Consider the following 21120-nt stretch of genomic DNA (forward strand, 5'->3'; position numbering starts at 1 on the left):
GTGTGCAGCAAGATGCAACAGCTACATATTCTGCTTCAGCTGTAGATAATGCAATTGAACTTTGTTTCTTGTCGAACCAAGATACTAATCTAGGACCCATGAAGAATGCACCACCACTAGTTCTTTTTCTGTCATCCATGATTCCTGCCCAATCTGCATCTGTAAGTGCATGAAGTGTGAGATGTATACTTCTAGGATACCATAAGCCATAGTTTTTAGTTCCTTGAAGATACTTGAAAATTCTCTTAACTGCCTAAAGATGAGTTTCCTTTGGATTTGCCTGAAACCTTCCAACTATTCCCACTGCATGCATAATGTCTGGTTAGGTACCTGTTAGATAGATCAGACTACCAATCATGGATCTATAGGTTGGTTGATGCACTGTTGTTGATTCATCATTTGCGGTGAGGCTGCATCCAGTTACCATAGGGGTACATACTAGTTTTGAATCCTCCATCCCATATTTCTTCAAGATCTGCTTGAGATACTTGGTTTGTGATAGAAAAATACCATCTTTGTTTTGTTGGACTTCTAAACCAAGAAAACATGTGATCTCACCAAGCAGGGACATTTCAAATTCTTTTTGCATCACCAAGGCAAAGTTTTGACTCATGTCTTCTTCATTGCTACCAAAGATGATATCATCAACATATACAACAAGTATTAGCAACTTATTGTTGTCAGTTTTTATATATAGATTGCTGTCTGTTGATCCTTTTGTAAAACCTTGTTGATGAAGATACTTATCCAAACGATAATACCAAGCCCTTGGAGCCTATTTAAGGCCATAGAGAGCCTTTTTGAGTCTACATACAAGCTTTGGATCATTTCCAAGGATAAACCCATCTAGTTGCTCAATATACACTTCTTCATCCAAGTCTCCATTTAGAAAAGCAAACTTCATGTCCATTTGAAATACTTTGAACTTCTGAAGGCTAGGAAGAGCAAGGAACATTCTTATGGCCTCAAGTCTAGCAACTGGTGCAAAAGTTTCTTCAAAGTCTATGCCTTCTTGTTGAGCATACCCTTTACAAACAAGTCTTTCCTTGTTTCTAGTAACATCTCCATTTTCATTCAGTTTGTTTTTGAATATCCATTTTTTGCCTATTACATTTTTATCGTTTGGTCTAGGAACCAACTCCCAAGTGTTATTCCTTTCAATCTGCTCCAGTTCTTCATTCATGGCCTTGACCTAGCATTCATCCTTGCATGCTTCACTTAAATTTTGTGGTTCAGTGGAGGAGAGCAATGCTAGGTAGCTTGAAGCTTCTGAAATAGTTCTTCTTGTTTGTATGCCTGCCTCTTTCTGCCCCAAAATTTGAGTTTCTGGATGATTCTTCTTAACGTACCTAGATGGAGTCTTTTCTTCTATCCTTATCTATTCTTTTGGTGCCTCATGGGTTTCGTCTTCATCATGAGTCTGATTTGTTGTTGTAGGATAGTCCTCATCATATTCGAAATCTTTAGATTTTACTTGCCTTGGAATGTTTCCTTCTTCATCAACCGTTACATCAATACTTTCAACAATATTTCAAGACTTTTATTGTAATACTTATATTCTTTGCTATAGGGAGAGTAACCTTGAAGAATGCCTTCATCTACTCTAGGTTCAAACTTACCAAGGTTTTCATCAGTCTTTTGATGTAACATTTGCTTCCAAAAATTTTGAAGTGTTCTACTGTGGGAATCTTACCATACCAATGTTCATGAGGAGTTGAAGTGTTGTTCACCAAGACATTTGTCTTGTTGAGAATAGTGACGGTAGCAAATGCAGCTTCACCCCAGAAGGTTGCAGGAGTCCCAGACTCATCAAGCATTGCTCGAGCCATTTGTTGAACTGTTATGTTCATCCTTTCTACTACTCCGTTTTGCTGAGGAGTCCTAGCAATAGAGAATTCCCTTCTTATTCCATGTTCTTCACAAAAATAAAAAAATTAATTAGAGGTAAATTCCCCACCTCTATCAGACCTGAGGCATTTGATTCTGCGATCTGATTCATTTTCAACCAAGGCTTTGAATGCTTTGAATTTTTCGAAAGCCTTGTCTTTATGCTTCATAAGTCCTATCCAACACATCCTGGAAAATTCGTCAATTAACAGTATAAAGTATTCTTCTCCTCGAGGTGATCTTTTCCTAGATGAACCACATACATCAGTATGGACAAGTTCAAGTGGCCTACTAGCTAATCCTTCCTTCTCAGGGAAATTAGTTCTGGTTTGCTTCCCAAACTGACATGATTTGCATATTGTGTTGTCTAGAATTCTGATGTCAGGGAGATCATGAACCGCCTGATATTTACATCATTTCCTTATATGAGAGAAGCTTAGATGCCCCAATCTTCTGTGCCATAGCCAGTGTTCATCATTCTTGCTAAGATAGCATTGCTATTGTCCTCCCTTGAGTATGTACAAATTATTTGGAGTTCTTATGCCTTTAATCATGGTTTCTCCTGTATCAATCTCATGAACAATACATCCGTTTGATCGAAATATTACCTCATTTCCTTGATCACACATCTGACTGACACTTAATAGATTATGCTTTAACCCATCAACATACATAACATTCCCAGCTTTGACCTTTTCTTTCAAAAGAACAGAACCTTTACCTTTTATGAATGCAAGGGTGTCATTTCCAAATGAGACCTTCTTTTCCTTTTCTAAGGCACTATATGATTGAAGTTTTTCTTTATCACCTGTCATATGTTTCGAGCATCCACTATCAATGGACCACTGATTTTCCTGCCCTTCTACATATAAAGTATGCCACATCTTTCTGGTTGTGCTTCTTTCTTCCTCCATGTTTTGAGGCTCAATGAAGCTTGCTCCTTCTCAGTCGTTTGTCGAAACCTACTCCTGCATTTATAATCTTCATGACCAAAGTTGTTACAGATAGAACATTCTATTTCAATTTCAAGAGTAGAAAAGTGATTGTAGGTTCCTTTCATGATTCCAGTCACACTCCTTTGATTTTGTGCTTCTTTGGTCATGATGGTCTTATAGGCAACACATTGAGCTGCTTTATGTCAAAAGTTATGACAAGAGAAACATTGGCCATTGAAGAAATTCCTGCGATCATCAAACCTTCCATTGTAATAGCCATTCATTCTTGAGGTAAATTGAGAATTATTTACTTGTGGTTGGTTGTAGCTTCTGTTCATTCTTGAAGTAGATTGCCCTTGATTTACTTGGTGATTTCTGTTCATTCTTGAAGTAAACTGTCCCTGATTTACCTGGTGATCTTCATTGTGCCTTTGTTGTCGATTGTCAACCTGTTCACTTCTCCTTACAGCTTCAAGATAACTTTTGGAGGTAGATGGCTCCTATGCTTCAGATGTTTCTTCAGTATACCAAAGACCTGTCTTGATTAGAGGAGAACGTTGCACTTTGATAATCTCATCTAAAGTTTTAGATCCTTTAGCAAATCTAAGATTAAGAGCTTTTGTTTTCTCAATGTCCTTTCTAAGTCCCACAATTTCACATTCTAACTTTTCATTGTGTTTCTCCATTTGAGCAAGCTGGAATGTCAGAGTATCTATAATCATATTCTTTTCTTCTAAGCAAATTTTGAGTTTAGAAATTTCTTCATAAATACCTTCTTCATCTATAGCATCCAAGAAATCATCATCTTCAATAGCCATCAAAAATCTATAATCATTATCTTGTTCATCTTCATCACTATTTGAAAATCCATCACTGTCTTCATGTGTGTAATAGCTCTTCTTACTTACATTCTGTTTTATGTTCCATCTAATTGATTCCTTACCTTTGTCAAGCTTATCTTTATCAGGACACTTGGAAGCATAGTGACCGACTCTTCCACAAGCAAAACATCTAAGAGGTAGCTTACCTCTGAATCTTCCAGAACCCCGTTGAAGGTTCTTGAAAAAATTTGATTCTTCCTTTTCTTTCGACGTATGTCCTGAGTCATTGTAGTATCCTTTTCCTGAGGCTTTGAATGTGGCTTCTCTCTTGTCTGATGGTCCCCCTTTTCTCATTTCGTAAGTGGTTAGGATTCCGTGTAGCTGTGACATGGTAAGGCTCTATAGATTCTGTTTTTCTTCTATGACAGAAACGTTTGATTCAAACTTAGAAGACAAAGATCTTAGAACATTTTCAACCAAAACAACTTCTTTTATTTCTTCACCCAAATTTTTCATACAATTAACAATCTCATCTATACAAAGGAAATAGTTAGCCACACTTTCATCATTGTACATTCTGAGATTTTCATATTGAATTATGAGAGTTTTTAGTTTTTCTCGTTTTACCTGATCATCTTCTTCATAGCTTAGAACGATCTTGTCCCATATTTCTTTTGTGGTTTTGAGCTGCATAACCTTGACGAATTCTGATTGAGATAGACTCCCTAATAGAGTATTGATAGCCATTGCATTTGTTTCATACTGCTTCTTACCAGCCGTATCTGTAGGAGTTGCTGATGGAAATGTGTATCCTATTTCCACAATATCCCAGACTTCTGTACTAAGAGATTGAAGATATGTTGTGATTCTTACCTTCCAATAGACAAAGTTGCTCCCATCAAAAATAGGTGGCCTGATCGATGCTTCTTTCTCGTAATTTCTCATGATGATAGATCTTCCTTCAAGCGATCAAGCTTCTTCTGAAGGACTTGCTCTAATCCCAATTGTTGGAAATAATACTGAGAGGGGGGGGTGGGGGGTGAATCAGTATTATAACTTTTTCATTTCCAAATTCAGTTTCATATACGCTACTTCAGTTAAGGAAAACTGCATGTATACGCAACTGTATGAAATGCAACAAGCGTATATCTAGTTAACTTATAATTCAATTAGTTGCTTCTTAATGAGTGCATCAGAACATTATTAACCATATGAACAGTAAACAGGAGCAGTAAAGCAGAACAAATCACAACACACATGAACACCAGGATGTAAGGTGGAAACCCAATGTGGGTGAAAACCACCTGCTGCAATTCGTCTCTATCTTCTTTTAATTAGAAATTTCATTTTACAATGATTTTGTACTGGTGCAGTCTTATACCAGTACGCAAGCTGCTACCTGCAAAAGGCTACAACCTTCTCTTTTCTTCCAGGGACCACGTTTCATAAATTTTCAGACTAGATCCATGAATAACATCAATCACACATCAAGTATATCTACATCAACCAATATCTTTTGCACCAAACAAACTGAATCAAATAATCACTTCTCTGAATGCTATACCCAGAAAGCAGTAACAGTAACCAAACACCAATTCTGAACCCAAAACCCTGCAGCAATAAACAGAAGTAGCTAAAACATATTTCAAGAGACGTATGCTACTTCAATGTGTACAACCTGTGTGCATACACTTCTGAATTAAGGCCAACCAGCGTATATGCTATTTTTACTTTCTGAACCAGCGTGTATACGCGCCTATGATGTGCCGAACCTGCATACAGATCTATAAAAGATAGTTCCCTCTTTCGAATATTTAGACATCAATTATACCCACATTATCAGTTTTATAGATCAAGTCATGCGCCAAATATAACAGATCAAAACACACAAAGTTACTACTATTCAAATCTTGAGTTTTGACCCATCAATAGAACTTATCCATCTTCTTGCACTCAGGTTCCTCCTTGATTCAAATTTAGCTATGCACCATTAACCAATCACCAGTATTCCAGATCTTGCTCTTCATAAGATATTCAATGCTTCAGTCAATTCCTTTTCCAAAAGAACTCCTCCTTTTTATAGTCTTAGGCCTTACTCAAACCATGGTCGAAAACCATAGAGAACCAATGCTAGGCACCCAAAACCTGGGTTCAATACTTCGGACGCAATACCAAGGTCCAAAAACCATAGGTCCAAATACCATGCTCCTAAAAATAAGCTTTCTCACATTTATGTACTTTTCCGTGCATGAAAGTGCGTGCATATGCATACACGACTTTTGATCAGCAATCCTGCGTGTATACACAACTTCGTCAATGTAAACCTGCGTATACCTCTTTTTCTTTCATACTGAGAGCCTGAACAGTGATTTTCCAACTGAGTGAGTTGCCATCAAGGACAACACCTATGGCATAGTACCAAACCTATGTCATAATGCCAACACTACAGTAATCCTACACTGAAAACCTAGGACGATCCAAATTCATAACTGAGGTACTTTTATACAATTTTATTTGAAAAGTAAAGCAATCTTCCATGGATCACTTATTCAAATCATTAACATCTAAACCATACTCAATTAATAAATTTATAACATAGACATAATTGATCTTGTGGAGATTAGTGGCATAAGTTGGTCAAACCTTGTACTTTGCCTTTGGGCAGTGACTCACGTTACTCTCGAGAGTCAAGGGCCCATAAGTTGGCCTCATGATCCAATATCAAATGCCCAAACTTCTCATAGAGTTTTTCCACATTAAATTTTCCACTATCACACACTTGTGACAATGTACAAATATATGTATGTTCAGGTAATGGTAAAGCACAGAAGCAAGTAAGTAGTTCAGACAATTCTCTGAATATACCTTGCTATATATGGTAAGTAAAACTTTTTGATTGCAATACACATTCTAATATTTGAACACGTTGAGGGAGATTTTAACACACAAATGGATGAAATTTGTTTGCACCTTAGTGAATAAGTAGGAAAGCACTTTGTTATATATTTTCTAGTGTATAAATGAATGTTATAAATAATAATGAGGAACTTGTCATGGAGGAATTTATTAGAATTGGAATAATCTCAAATCCGTAGGAAATTGGTTGGTGGGGAGTCACATGGCAAAAATATAATTTTTTAATTTTATTAAAAGTAATGGACCATTTTGCTAAATAAAAATTGTTTATATATAAATGAATTGTATAAATAATAATGAGGAACTTATCATGACATAACTTACTAGAATTGAAATAATTTCAAATCCCCATGAAATTGGTGGGAAGGGAGCCACCTGGCATGAATCTAAATTTTTAAATTTATTAAAAGTCAATGCAACCCAACAAACTCTATATTGCACTATAGTCGTTGATAAGCATTACATCTACACATTAGCTCAAAATATTCCCTTGAGAATCAATCTACGCCGTAAATAAAAATAAATAAATAAAATTCAACAAACCTCCTTTCATCTAAGTTCATATATATACACCTATCGACAAACGAAAAGAAAAAAAATCATGGTTAAAACATTTTTAAGCATTTCAAGTAATGTTATTATTTTATATTTAGGCTATGTTTTTATGTCAATTTTATCTTTGAGATACAGACATTTCTTTTTTCAAATTTTGCATTTTAACAAAATTTAAACACAAGAAGAAATTATATCACTCTAAATGCTTCTTATATTTGTGATTAAAATAGATCAATACTGATCTTTAAAGAAAAAGCTAGTAAGATTAGCTTGGAATTTGAATATTTATTATTAAACGATTGCTAATTATTTTTAGAGCACAAATTCATTCATGCTACCAAATTCTATGTCAATCCTACACTAAAAACCTAGGACAATTTAGATTCTTAATTGAGCTACCCATATAAATTTTTATCTGAAAACTAAAGCAATTTTCCATAGAGCACTCCTTTAAATTATTAACATCTAAACCACACTGAGTTACTAAAGAGATTAGTGGCATACGTTGGTCAAACCTTGTACTCATCAATTGTGATGCCACATATATTACTCTCGAGAGTCGAGGGCCCGTAAGTCAGCCTTGTGATCCAATATAAAAGGCCCAAACTTCCCAAACTTATCATAGAGGTTTCCACCTTAAATTATCCACTATGCAGATATATGTATGTTCATATACTCATAATGTAGGCAAGGAATTAAGTTGTTGCGAGATTATATGAAAATACTTTGTTATGTGCAGTATGGAAAACATTGTTATTAATTGAAGAAGACAAGGAATTAAGTTGTTGCGACCATTATAGGAAAATACTTTGTTATATACAGTATAGAAAACATTTTTATTAATTGAAAAAGGCCTAGCATTCACAAATTGTAGCCCACATTCTCCAGCGTGAGAGTATGCAACCTGATCTTGGAACACGTTGAGGGAGACGTTAACAGGAGAATGGAAGGAATTTATTTTCACCCTAGTGAGGACATAGGAAAATACGTTGTTATATCTTTTCTTATATATAAATGAATGCTATAAATAACAATGTCAAACTTATCATTGAAAACTTATTAGAATTCGAATAATATCAAATCCCTAGGAAATTCCTGGGTGGGGAGCTTACCAAAAGTAATGCACCATTTTGCTAAATAAAATTTCCTTATATGTTATAAATAATAATGAGGAACTTATCATGGAGCAACTTATTAGAAATAAAATAATCTGAAAACCCTACGAACTTGTTGTTCAGTGAGCCACATAAGATGAATCTAATTTTTTTAATTTATTAAAAGTCAATGAAACCTAACAAACTCTATAATACACTACAATCATTTATTAAAAGTCAATGCAACCTAACCAACTGTGTAATACACTACGTTAGTTGATAAACATTAAGACTAAGAATATGCTGAGCATATTCCCTTGAGAATTAATCTAGGCCATCAATTAAAAGAAAATGTCAAGAAACCTCCTTCCATCTGAAGTTCATATATATAAGCGATGAAATATTTCAATGTCAACTAATATGTACAATGAAAAGAAATAAATTTTCGTGGTTAAAATATTTTTAGCATTTAGCTTATATTTTTCTGTCAATTTTATCTTTAACATGCAAACATTTGTTTTCAAATTTTGCATTTAAAAAAAATTACATAAGAAGAAATTATATCACTCTAAACACTTCTTATAATTGTCATTAAACTTCAAAGAAAAAATTAATAAGATTTGAAAATTTGTTACTGAATGGTTGCTAATTAATTTTAGACGACAAATTCATTCATGCTACTTTACCCAATTCTACACTAACCCAAATTATTGAATGATGGCTAAATAATTTTAGAGAACAAATTCGTTTATGCTACTTTACCTAATTCTATACTAATCTTACTCTCAAAACCTAAGACAACCCAAATTCATAATTAAGCTACATTTATAAATTTCTATTCGAGAAGTAAAACAATCCTCCATGAAGCACTCCAAATCAATAACATCTAAACCACACTCAGTTACTCAATTTATAACGGTCACATAATTGATATCGTGAAGTTTCGTGATATGAATGAGTCAAACCTTATACCCCTGATTTGTGCCACGACAAATATTCCTCTCAAGAGTAAAAAATGCTTAAGTCCAGATTAAATTCATAGTCCACGTTAAAGAATAATTGCGATAAGCACATATTTTCTTTTACATTATTTATTTATCTCAAATGAACTCTTCATTTATTTTTAGAGTAAATTTATCAAACAACTATACATATGGAAAAGTTGATATAAAATTAGAAAATGATTTTTATTGCCATTTCAAAAACTATAAACACATATTTTAATTTATATTCTTATTTTAACATAAATCTAATTAATTAAATAATTTTATTTTTATTAATTTAATTAAGAGCTTTGTCTTAAATAATTTAATAAATTTTATTTCTGAACGAGTTGGTTTTAGTGAGATTTTTTGGAAGTTTTTTCGGTCTAATTATTTATTGAAATCACAAGTTTGATTGGTACCCCATACACAATTGAAGTGCCCTAAGAGTTTTTAAGGGTGCTTAATCTATATATGCAATAAAAAAAACACAAATCAAGATTTCACCTCAAATTATTTATTGAAATCAAGTTTGATGGCTAACCCGTGCACAATTAAAGTGCCCTAAAGCTTTTGCAGGGTGCTTAATCTATATATACAGTCAAAGAACACAAATAATGCAAATCAAGATTTCACCTCAAATTTTTCCTTCAAATTATGGCACCGAAAAGTCCAAAATATGCACTAAATACAAGTCCATTTCTGAATAATTAGATTTTTACTAACTAAAATCCTAAAAATAATAAAATAAATTATAAAACCTAAAATTAAATTAATATGGTTAGAATACTTAATAAATAATCTAAAATGAAATAACTGTTGTAAACAAATAATTTTATAAATAACAAGTTATTGATAATATTTAATTATTAATATTAGTTTATTTATTTATTTATAATAGTTATAACAATTGAATTATAATTATTATTAATGAAAAATATAAATTGGATTTTTCTATATTATTGAATATCGTATATTTTATGAGATGATTGTAAACAATTAAACAACATTTGAATAGATTAATTATGTCGTAAGGTGTTCCCCTCTGAAATCAACTTTCCTCTTAGCTTACGTGTACATTCGTGGGCCCTTGATTTAGGTGTTAGACGATTAAAATAGTTTTAGCCATCGGATTGATTCGACAGGTATGATATTAGGTTAGTTAGAAATTTAATAAAATTATAAGAAAGTTAGGTTCTGGAATGTGAAGACTCCTTCGGCACCTCGTTTGGACCCCTGCTACTGGTCACGGTCATGGCGGATTGTGGGATGTAGAAACATAGTATACACCGTGACAACCCGCTTTCAAAACAATAGGGCACCGACTGGATATGTTTCCTACAGTGCGAACCGCCGCCCTTGTGCAGTAGAAACTACAGCCTCTTTGATCTAGACTATGCTCGTACAGGTGGAGCATGACATGGAGCACATCATACAGTCAAATGGCAAGATGGTCAAGCAACCTGGACATATATCTTACCCCACATGCCCAGGTGCCAAAGTTCTATTTAGCTCCTTTGTCGTTTGAAGAATTTGCTGGTGAGGGTTTTAACATTGGTCTTCCGGGGAACAAGGTAAACCTCCTCACATTCTGCAGTCCACCTTTTCTCTGTATGTATATATGTATATGCTGATGGTGTTCTTGTCAGCTAAAAGGTGAACCAAATATATCATACATTTGCTCCCGTTATTATAGTTTGGATTCTCTAGTGCCATGGATAAAGAGCAGAACAACAATGATTTCTCTTTATGTATATATGTATATGATGATGCTCTTCTTATCAGGTAAAAGGTGATGAAAATATTTCATACATTTTCTCTTGTTATTATAATTTGGACTCTCTAGTGCGATGGATAAAGAGCAGAACAATGGTGAAAAAGTAGTTGTTGTAATGCCCTACAATTATAGCAAAAAAAGTGAGAAGAAAATGTTGGTCGTGGATTATACCAGTTTTCCCCAGTCTACCCTGGGATTTAAGGGCTCTCTGTTTCATTTCCGCCCTAAGAGTTAAGTGATCTCTCTTATGCTATGTTCCTTTCCCTCTCTCACGTGATCTTCTTTTCTCTTTCGATCTTGAATTACTCGGTAGCATGCAGTACATATATGGAATGTCCTCCCAATTTCATTTTAAAGGGCAGGGGTTGCATTAAATGATTTGTGAACTAGCTAGTATTCAAATCTCCCTTTGTATCTTTACATGGAGTACTAGAGTTTTTGTATCTCTAAAATAGTGATTTCTCTGTATATATATATGTATATGTTGATGCTCTTCTTATCAGGTAAAAGGTGAACCAAAGCATGAGAGCTGGAAATTTTAGAGCACAAGAGTTAAAATAATTAGTGCTTGAGCATAATGAAAAAACAAAACCGCCAACACATGTCTAGCTAACACGGTTCGAACAAATACCATAGCTGCTTTCTTAAACGACATTCATTGCATGCATTCTGATGTACTGAGTCCTAAAAGGATGCTGGTCTTTTTAAGAGAGATTATAACTGAAAGGAGCTAATACTTGGAGAGCTGACTAGCCTTGGATATATGTTTCCATAGGTGCTGTAGTGTGTTTTTCCATTTTCGATGTCAATTATTAGCTATCCTGCTACCATTTCGACCAGTGCCCTTAGCTGGGCAGTTAGCTTCAATATTTTTCTCCCAGTAGATGTGGGAGGATCATATATGCTCAAATCTAGATGATTTCAAAAACTATGAAATATGAAACTCAGAAGACAAACCTTGAAATACAACATCAAGAAAGCCAAAAATTTGAACATCAAGACTGAAATTTAAGAGTAAGATTTCTCATCTTCAATTGCTAATTTTGGTTATCACTTTTATGCAAAAAATCACTAGACAAAATGTTATAATGTTTTGCCCTCTCTATTGGTCACAAGAGGCAAATGAGTTCATAATTCTGAAAGTGACAAAATAAGAAGTGTATAGGGAAAAAATTTGTTGCAGACATTTTTGCACCTTCCCTGGGTGCATTACCGAGGACGATAAGTTTGACCACATTGTACTTTATAAGTGACACTTGAATTATCCCATTCATGACATTTGGTACACAGACATTTTTTGTGGATGTTAGTATCATTGCAGTCCATATTACATAGCACAAGAAGTCTCGAAGAAAAACTATATGCCAGAGGTTAATTTGTTTAATGCAGGGGTCATTTTGTACATTATTTTATTATGTGGAGTGCCACCATTATGGGTTTAATGTTAATGTTTGTAGAAATATATGGTGACCAATTTATGTCTTTTTCTTGAATTTTAATCTTAAAGTGCGGGAAAAGTGTATTTAGTATTTGTGCAATTTGTATACAAAACTGATGGAGTAGGGGGTTTCTTAGGTAAATGCAGTCAAATAGATTTGGAAAGAGATCCATAGCCAGGTGTCTCTCAGCATTTCAAGATTCATGTTCAGTAGATGCTCGAGCCTGATCCTAAGATTTGGTTAATTTTTCGAAGCATGTTGCTTTACGTTATGACTAAATTTGTCTCGTAGCTAAATTTGTCCAACACCACTTGTTTTAAGAATTTTTTACGATATTTTAACATCTCGTTCATATTTCATTGTTGTTTACACGTTTGTCAAATGTTCAAATTGATTGTCTGGCATATTCATAACTTCGTCGTATAGTTACCAATTTGCTTACACTTGCATAATCATTCGCCACAAATTATTCTTGAGATGAAAATATTGTACTTGTTTTATGTGAATGATAAAAGGAATACATTTAGATGACTTTGTAGCCTAGAAGATTGATCAACTGAAAACTAATGAGTTAAAGTGCTTGAAATCATGAGAGCTGAAAATTTTAGAGCATGAGAGTCAAAATAATTAGTGCTTGGCTCTCTCTTTCATTTCTGCCCTGAGAGTTAAGGGATCTCTCTTATGCTATGTTTATTTCCCTCTTTCACGTGATCCTATTTTCTCTTTCGATCCTAAATTACTAGGTAGCATGCAGTACATATCTGGAATGTCCTTTGAATTTCATTTTAAAGGGCACGGGTTGCTTTAAATGATTTGTGAACTAGGTAGTATTCAAATCTCCCTTTGTATCTTTACATCGAGTACTCGAGATTTTGTATCTTTACAACAATGATTTCTCTGTATGTATATATGTATATGTTGATGCTCTTCTTATCAGGTAAAAGGTGAACCAAAGCAAGAGCGCTGGAAATTTTAGAGCACGAGACTTAAAATAATTAGTGTTTGAGCAGAATGAAAAAACAAAAAATCCAACACACGTCTAGCTAACAGGGTTCGAACCCATACCATAGATACTTTCTTAAACGACATTCATTGCATGCATTCTGATGTATTGGGTCGTGAAAGGATCCTGGTATTTTTAAGAGAGATTATAACTGAATGGAGCTATCTCATTGGAGATACTTGGAGAGATGACTAGCCTTGGATATATCTTTCCATAGGTGCTGTAGTGATTTTTTCCCTTGTCGATGTCAATTATTAGCTGTCCTATTGCCATTTCGACTAGTGCCCTTAGCTCGTTAGTTATATCTAGTGTTGTTCTCCCTGTAGATGCTGGTGGATCATATATGCTAAAATCTAGATGATTTCGAAAAATATGAAATATGAAACTCAAAAAACAAACCTTGAAAAACAACATCAAGAAAGCCAAAAATTTGAACATCAAGACTGAAATTTAAGAGTAAGATTTCTCATCTTCAGTTGCTAATTTTGGTTAGAACTTTTATGCAAAAAATCAGCACACAAAATGTTATAATGTTCTATCCTCTGTGTTGGTCACAAAAGGAAAATGTGTTCAGAATTCTGAAAGTAATCAAATAAGAAGTGTATAGGGAAAAAAAATTGTTGTAGACATTTCTGCCACCTTCCCTGGGTGCATTACCGAGGACGATAACTTTGACCAAATTGTACTTTATAAGTGATACTTGAATTATGCCATTCATGATATTTGGTACACATACATTTTTTGTGGATGTTGGTATCATTGCAGTCTGTATTACATGGCATGAGAAGTCCTGAAGTAGAATTATATACCATAGGTTGATTTGTTTAGTGCAGGGGTCATTTTGTACATTATTTTATTGTGTGGAGTGCCACCATTATGGGTTTCATGTTAATGTTTGTAGAAATATATTGTGACCAATTTATTTCTTTTTCTTGAATTTTAATCTTATAGTGCGGGGAAATTGTATTTAATATTCTATTCAATTTGTATACAGAAATGATGGAGTAGGGGGTTTCTTGGGTAAATGCAGTCAAATAGATTTCAACACAAATCCATAGCCAGATGTCTCTCAGCATTGCAAGATTCATGTTCAGTAGATTCTTGAACTTGATCCTAAGATTTGGTTCTCGTAGCTAAATTCATCCAACACCACTATTTTAAGAAATTTTCACGATATTTTAACATCTTTTTCACTTTTCAATGTTGTTTACATGTTTGTCAAATGTTCAAATTGATTGCCTGGCATGCTCATAGCTTCCTCCTATAGTTACCATCTTGGTTATACTTGCATAATCATTAGCCACAAATTATTCTTGAGATGAAAATATTGTACTTGTTTTATGTGAAAGCTAAAAGGAATACATTTAGATGGCTTTGTAGCCTAGAAGACTGATCGACTGACAACTGGTGAGTTAAAGTGATTGAAAGCATGAGATCTGGAAATTTTAGAGCACGGGAGTTAAAATAATTAGTGCTTGAGGAGAATGAAAAAACAAAAAAGCCAACACATGTCTAGCTAATAGGGTTCAAACCCATAACATAGTTGCTTTCTTAAATGACATTCATTGCATGCATTCTGATGTACAGAGTCCTGAAAGGATGCTGGTCTTTTTAAGTGAGATTATAACTGAAACGAGCTATCTCATTGCAGATACTTGGAGAGATGACTAGCCTTGGATAGATGTTTCCATAGGTGCTAGAGTGATTTTTTCCATTGTCGATGTCAATTATTAACAATCATATCTATAAAACAATGATTTCTCTGTATGTATATATGTATATGCTGATGCTCTTCTTATCAGGTAAAAGGTGAACCAAAGCATGAGAGCTAGAAATTTTAGAGCACGAGAGTTAGAATAATTAGTGCTTGAACATAATGGAAAAACAAAAATGGCAACACATTTCTAGCTAACATGGTTCAAACCTATACCATAGCTTCTTTCTTAAATGACATTCATTGCATGCATTCCAATGTATTGAGTACTGAAAGGATGGTGCTCCTTTTAAGAGAGATTATAACTAAAAGGAGCTATCTCATTGCAAATACTTGAAGAGATGACTAGACTTGGATATATGTTTCCATAGGTGCTGGAGTGATTTTTTCCATTGTCGATGTCAATTATTAGTTGTCTTGTTTCCATTTCAACTAGTGCCCTTAGCTGCGCAGTTAGCTTCAGTATTGTTCTCCCTATAGATGTGGGAGGATCATATATACTCAAATCTAGATGATTTTGGAAAATATGAAATATAAAGCTCAGAAAACAAACATTGAAAAACAACATCAAGAAACCAAAAAAAATCTGAACATGAAGACTGAAATTTAAGAGTAAGATTTCTCATCTTTAATTGCTAATTTTGGTTAGCACTTTCATGCAAAAAATCAGGACACAAAACATTATAATTTTTTGTCCTCTCTGTTGGTCACAATATGCAAATGAATTTAGAATTCTGAAAGTGATAAAATAAGAAGTGTAGAGCGAAAAAAAATGCTACAAACATTTCTGCCACCTTCCCTAGGTGCATTACCCAAGAAGATAACTTTGGCAACATTGTACTTTATAAGTGATACTTGAATTATGCCATTTATGATATTTCGTACACATACATTTCTTCTGGATGTGAGTATCATTGCAATCCATATTACATGGCACTAGAAGTCGTGAAGAAGAATTATATACCAGAGGTTGATTTCTTTAGTGCAGCGGTCATTTTGTACATTATTTTATTGTGTGGAGTGCCACCATTATGGGTTTCATGTTAAAGTTTGTAGAAATATATTGGGACAAGTTTACGTCTTTTTCTTGAATTTTAGTCTTATAGTGCGGGTTAACTGCTTTTAGTATTCTATGAAAATTGTATACAGAAATGATGGAGCAGGGGTTTTCTTAGGTAAATGCAGTCAAATAGATTTCAAAAGAGATCCATAGTGAGATGTCTCTCAACATTGCAATACTCATGTTTGGTAGATGCTTGAGCATGATCCTAAGATTTGGTTAATTGTTCAAAGTATGTTGCTTTATGTTATGAATAAATTTGTCTCGTAGCTAAATTTTTCCAACACCACTGGTTTTAAGAAATTTTCACAATATTTTAACATATCTTGCATATTTCATTGTTGTTTACATGTTTGTCAACTGTTCAAATTGATTGTCTGGCATGTTCATAGCTTCCTCCTATAGTTACTAGTTTGCTTATACTTTCATAATCATTAGCCACAAATTATTCTTGAGATGAAAATATTGTACTTGTTTATGTGAAAGATAAAAGGAATACATTTAGATGCCTTTGTAGCCTGGAAGATTGATCAACTAACAAATGTTGAGTTAAAGTGCTTGAAAGCATGAGAGCTGGAAATTTTAGAGAACAAGAGTTAAAATAATTAGTGCTTGAGCAAAATGAAAAAACTAAAAAGCCAACACATGTCTAGCTAACAGGGTTCGAAGCCATACCATAGCTGCTTTCTTAAATGGCATTCATTGCATGCATTCTGATGTACTGAGTCCTGAAAGGATGTTGGTCTTTTTAAGAGAGATTATAACCGAAAGGAGCTATCTCATTGCAGATAGTTGGAGGGATGACTAGCCTTCAATATATGTTTCCATAGGTGGTGGATTGGATTTTTCCATGGTCGATGTCAATTATTAGTTTTCCTACTGCCATTTTGACCAGGCATGTCAATAGCTTCCTCCTATAGTTACGAGCTTTCTTATGCTTGCATAATAATTAGCCATAAATTATTCTTGAGATGAAAATATTGTACTTGTTTTATGTGGAAGATAAAAGGAATATATTTAGATGGCTTTGTAGCCTAGAAGACTGATCAAGTGACAATTGGTGTTTTAAAGTGCTTGAAATCATGAGAGATTGAAATTTTATAGCATGAGAGTTAGAATAATTAGTGCTTGAGCAGAATGAAAAAACAAAAAATCCAACACATGTGTAGCTAACAGGGTTTGAACCCATACCATAGCTACTTTATTAAACAACATTCGTTACGTGCATTCTGATGTACTGAGTCCTGAAAGGATGTTGGTCTTTTTAAGAGAGATTATAACCGAAAGGAGCTATCTCACTGCAGATACTTGGAGAGATGACTAGCCTTGGATGTATGTTTCCATAGGTGTTGGAGTGATTGTTTCCACTGTCGATGTCAATTATTAGTTGTCTTGCTGCCATTTTGACCAGTGCCCTTAGCTGGGCAATTATCTTTAGTATTATTCTACCTATAGATGTGGGAGGATCATGTATGCTCAAATCTAGATGATTTCGAAAAATAATTAATATGAAACTCAGAAAACAAACCTTGAAAAACAACATCAAGAAAGCCAAAAATCTGAACATGAAGGCTGAAATTTAAGAGTAAGATTTATCATCTTCAATTGCTAATTTTGGTTAACACTTTCATGCAAAAAATAAGCACACAAAACATTATAATGTTTTGTCCTCTCTATTGGTCACAGGAGGCAAATGAGTTCAAAATTCTGAAATTGATAAAATAAGAAGTGTATAGGGATTATGGCCAAGTATAACAGTCCCATCAACAACACCCTCGGGTTTCTTGATGTGCCCATATATCTCTTTTTGTTTATTTATTTATTTTAGTCAGTATTTTTACAAAATTTGTGGTTACAACGTTCCCAATTTTGGGAGATATTTCCCAATTGTGTGAAAAAAATTTCTATAGACATTTTCGCCACCTTCCCTGGGTGCATTACCCGGGATGATAACTTTGACCACATTGTACTTTATAAGTGATACTTGAATTATGCCATTCATGATATTTGGTACACACACAATTTTTGTGGATGTTATATATCATTGTAGTCCATATTACGTGGCACCAGAAGTCCTGAAGCAGAACTATATACGAGAGGTTTATTTGTTTAGTATAGGGGTCATTTTGTACATTATTTTATTGTGTGGATTGCCACCATTATGGGTTTCATGTTAATGTTTGTAGAAATATATTGTGACCAATTTATGTCTTTTTCTTGAATTTTAATCTTATAGTGCGGGAAAATTATATTTAGTATTCTATGAAATTTGTATCAGAAATGATGGAGTAGGGTGTTTCTTAGGTAAATGTAGTCAAATAGATTTCAAAAGAGATCCACAGCTAGATGTCTCTCAACATTGCAATATTCATGTTCGATAGATGCTTGAGCCTGATATTAAGATTTTGTTAATTGTTGAAAGTATGTTGCTTTAGGTTATGACTAAATTCTAGCTTTAGACCTACAGGGTACGGTTTTAGCTTATAGAATTGAGTTCTGTTTATAAAAAGTAATCAAACGGGAGAGAAAATTTCAAATTACTTATATCATATGTAAATTAAATTGTACTCTCACTTTAGATCCACAAAGGAAAAGAAGCATGCATAATAATGGTACGAAAGCATGAAACTATTTTCTACCAGTTAAAGGAGTCTAACTAACTTTGTGAAGTTATTAACATGGAACTGGGCCCTTCATACTCCTATTTTTCATTAGATCTTGTTAAGGGCATTGTGGTCTATAATATTTAGGAAACTATGACTTTGTTGGTGCTTGTAATGTTGCACATCTACAAAAAAATTTAGTATCTTGATTTGGAAGTCCATAACCACTCCATTTGTCAAGTAGGATCTTCCATGCTTGTAGAAAATTTTGTCCTTTCTGCAAATCCACAGAAAATAGAGCACGGTGAGTAAATATGATTACTCAATTTTTATTGTCAATATATTAGTAGTTACAAGGACAAGTCCACAGTGCAGTTTCATAGTTATCTGCTTAGAATAAATTCTATAAAATATTCAATCTGTTAGAAATGGTACACTGCGTCTTTTAGAATTGTGACGTGCATGAGCTAAAGTTGAAGGCATTGAAGCTTGTTTTTAAATAAAATTTGGTTTCTAATATGATTTTTGTATCTTTCATAGATGTATAACAACAATCACAACATTAGAGAGAAAGTGGGTGCAAGAGTCACCAACTGCAAAAGAAGATAAAGTGAATTAATCTTTTTTGCCTCCATGCAAAATTGTTTCTATTCTTTTTGTTTGTGACTTTGGGCAGAACGGTATTAGTTGCAACGTTTCTAAGAAACACACATGTACATAGTGTCTTCACTTCAGCTGGACAGTTCCAAGTCTACCATTTTCTTTTCTAGCTTGGAGAATTTGGCATAAGTCGATGGCCTCATGCAGAAATATGATTGCTAACATTGCGTTATTGTTTGGAATATTGAATATAGAACATATACTTGAGGAAATTTCAGGCCACTCTGTCGAGCATTTTACAAAATTTGTACCAAAAGACAGTGTAGCATGCTGATCATTCTCACTATGCAGAAAAATTGCAATCGTGTTTCTGTATTATATCAAGTAAGTATTCTAGGCACACAATTTTGTGATTTTCCTTGCTCTTTACAGGCTCTCTTAGGCTCCAAGTGGGATCAGATTTCATCCCGAGCTATCACTACTCAGTCTGTGGGGTGGACAAAAAGGTCATCTGATCATTAGTGTGAAAGCTACATACAATTTGACATCGATATGTAAATTACTGTTATTAAACTCTAGCTTGTTATACCATCTCTCTTTAGTGAAAGTGTTAAGTCCACATGGTATTGAACTGTCATGCCTCTCTGCTCTCTGTCCATAATATTATATTGTTGAATTTAATGAATATTTAAATGAAATAAAATTAATCATCATTAAAAATGTAAGAACCGTAAAGGAAAAGTATTATATACTGTTCATAATTAGAAAAATAAACCAATCATTTACTTTAAAACCATTATTTATTCAAATGATTCTGGTTTGGTGTTGACATATGAAACGAACTTTTAAGCACTTCATTTGTAAAAGGAAGCTAAAATGGAAGAAATGTTTGATTGAATAATCTGTCATGGTTAGTAGAGTTTGATGACTTTTGTCCATTATATATCGGTAGGACCACCTTTCATCACGCATGTAGTGGTTCCGCAATTAGAAGGGTAGGTAAATTGAGACATCTAGGGGGCTAATCCAGTTCTAGGTTCTACAAATCAATTCAATAGTTTGAAAAACTTTACTAAGTCAAAATGGATGAATGTTGGTCATTGTTGGGCAAACCCTTCCCATGTGCATATTCATAAAAACTAAAAGGTCTAATAATAGTTGAAAATAGTGTATGAGTATGATTTTCCTCATTACCTTGAATACTAGCCTTCGAGACTTTTAAATTTAGCAAAAAAATCCTATGTTGCTAATTTTGACAGTTGTATAAGCACCTTTCCAATAATGGTCTTTATTTTCTAGTATATGTATATTGTTTTCTTTGTGTGGGTGTTCCTTGTGATACAAATCCACATGCTTACATTTTCCTACACTTCCTTGTTCTAAATAAATCTCCTTTCTACTAATGCTTTTCTTTTTGCATATTGGATTCCACTTGTGATCCTAGGTGGAGTATTTCCCTACAAATCTGATGCATATTGTCTACACTTTATTGAGGACTAGAATGTGGAGGTGGCCTGATATCAACTACCCTGCTACAACATTGGGTGTGAACTCCTCATGACATGATGGAGCAATAAAAGGGAAATAATATTAACAGTCGAGCAATTTGCAATTTCACATAGTTGAGATATGGATGGTGTCCACACCTTTTCATATTAATTTTATATAAAATATTTTGAAATATTTGTTATAGATTTGTTACGGTAAACAATGATAAAAACAATAGTTATGTT

The sequence above is a fragment of the Pinus tabuliformis genome, chromosome 4_1, assembly GCF_031772625.1.
Source record: "Pinus tabuliformis cultivar Carrire ecotype Pingquan chromosome 4_1, CPIR1, whole genome shotgun sequence".
Lineage (NCBI taxonomy): Eukaryota > Viridiplantae > Streptophyta > Pinopsida > Pinales > Pinaceae > Pinus > Pinus tabuliformis.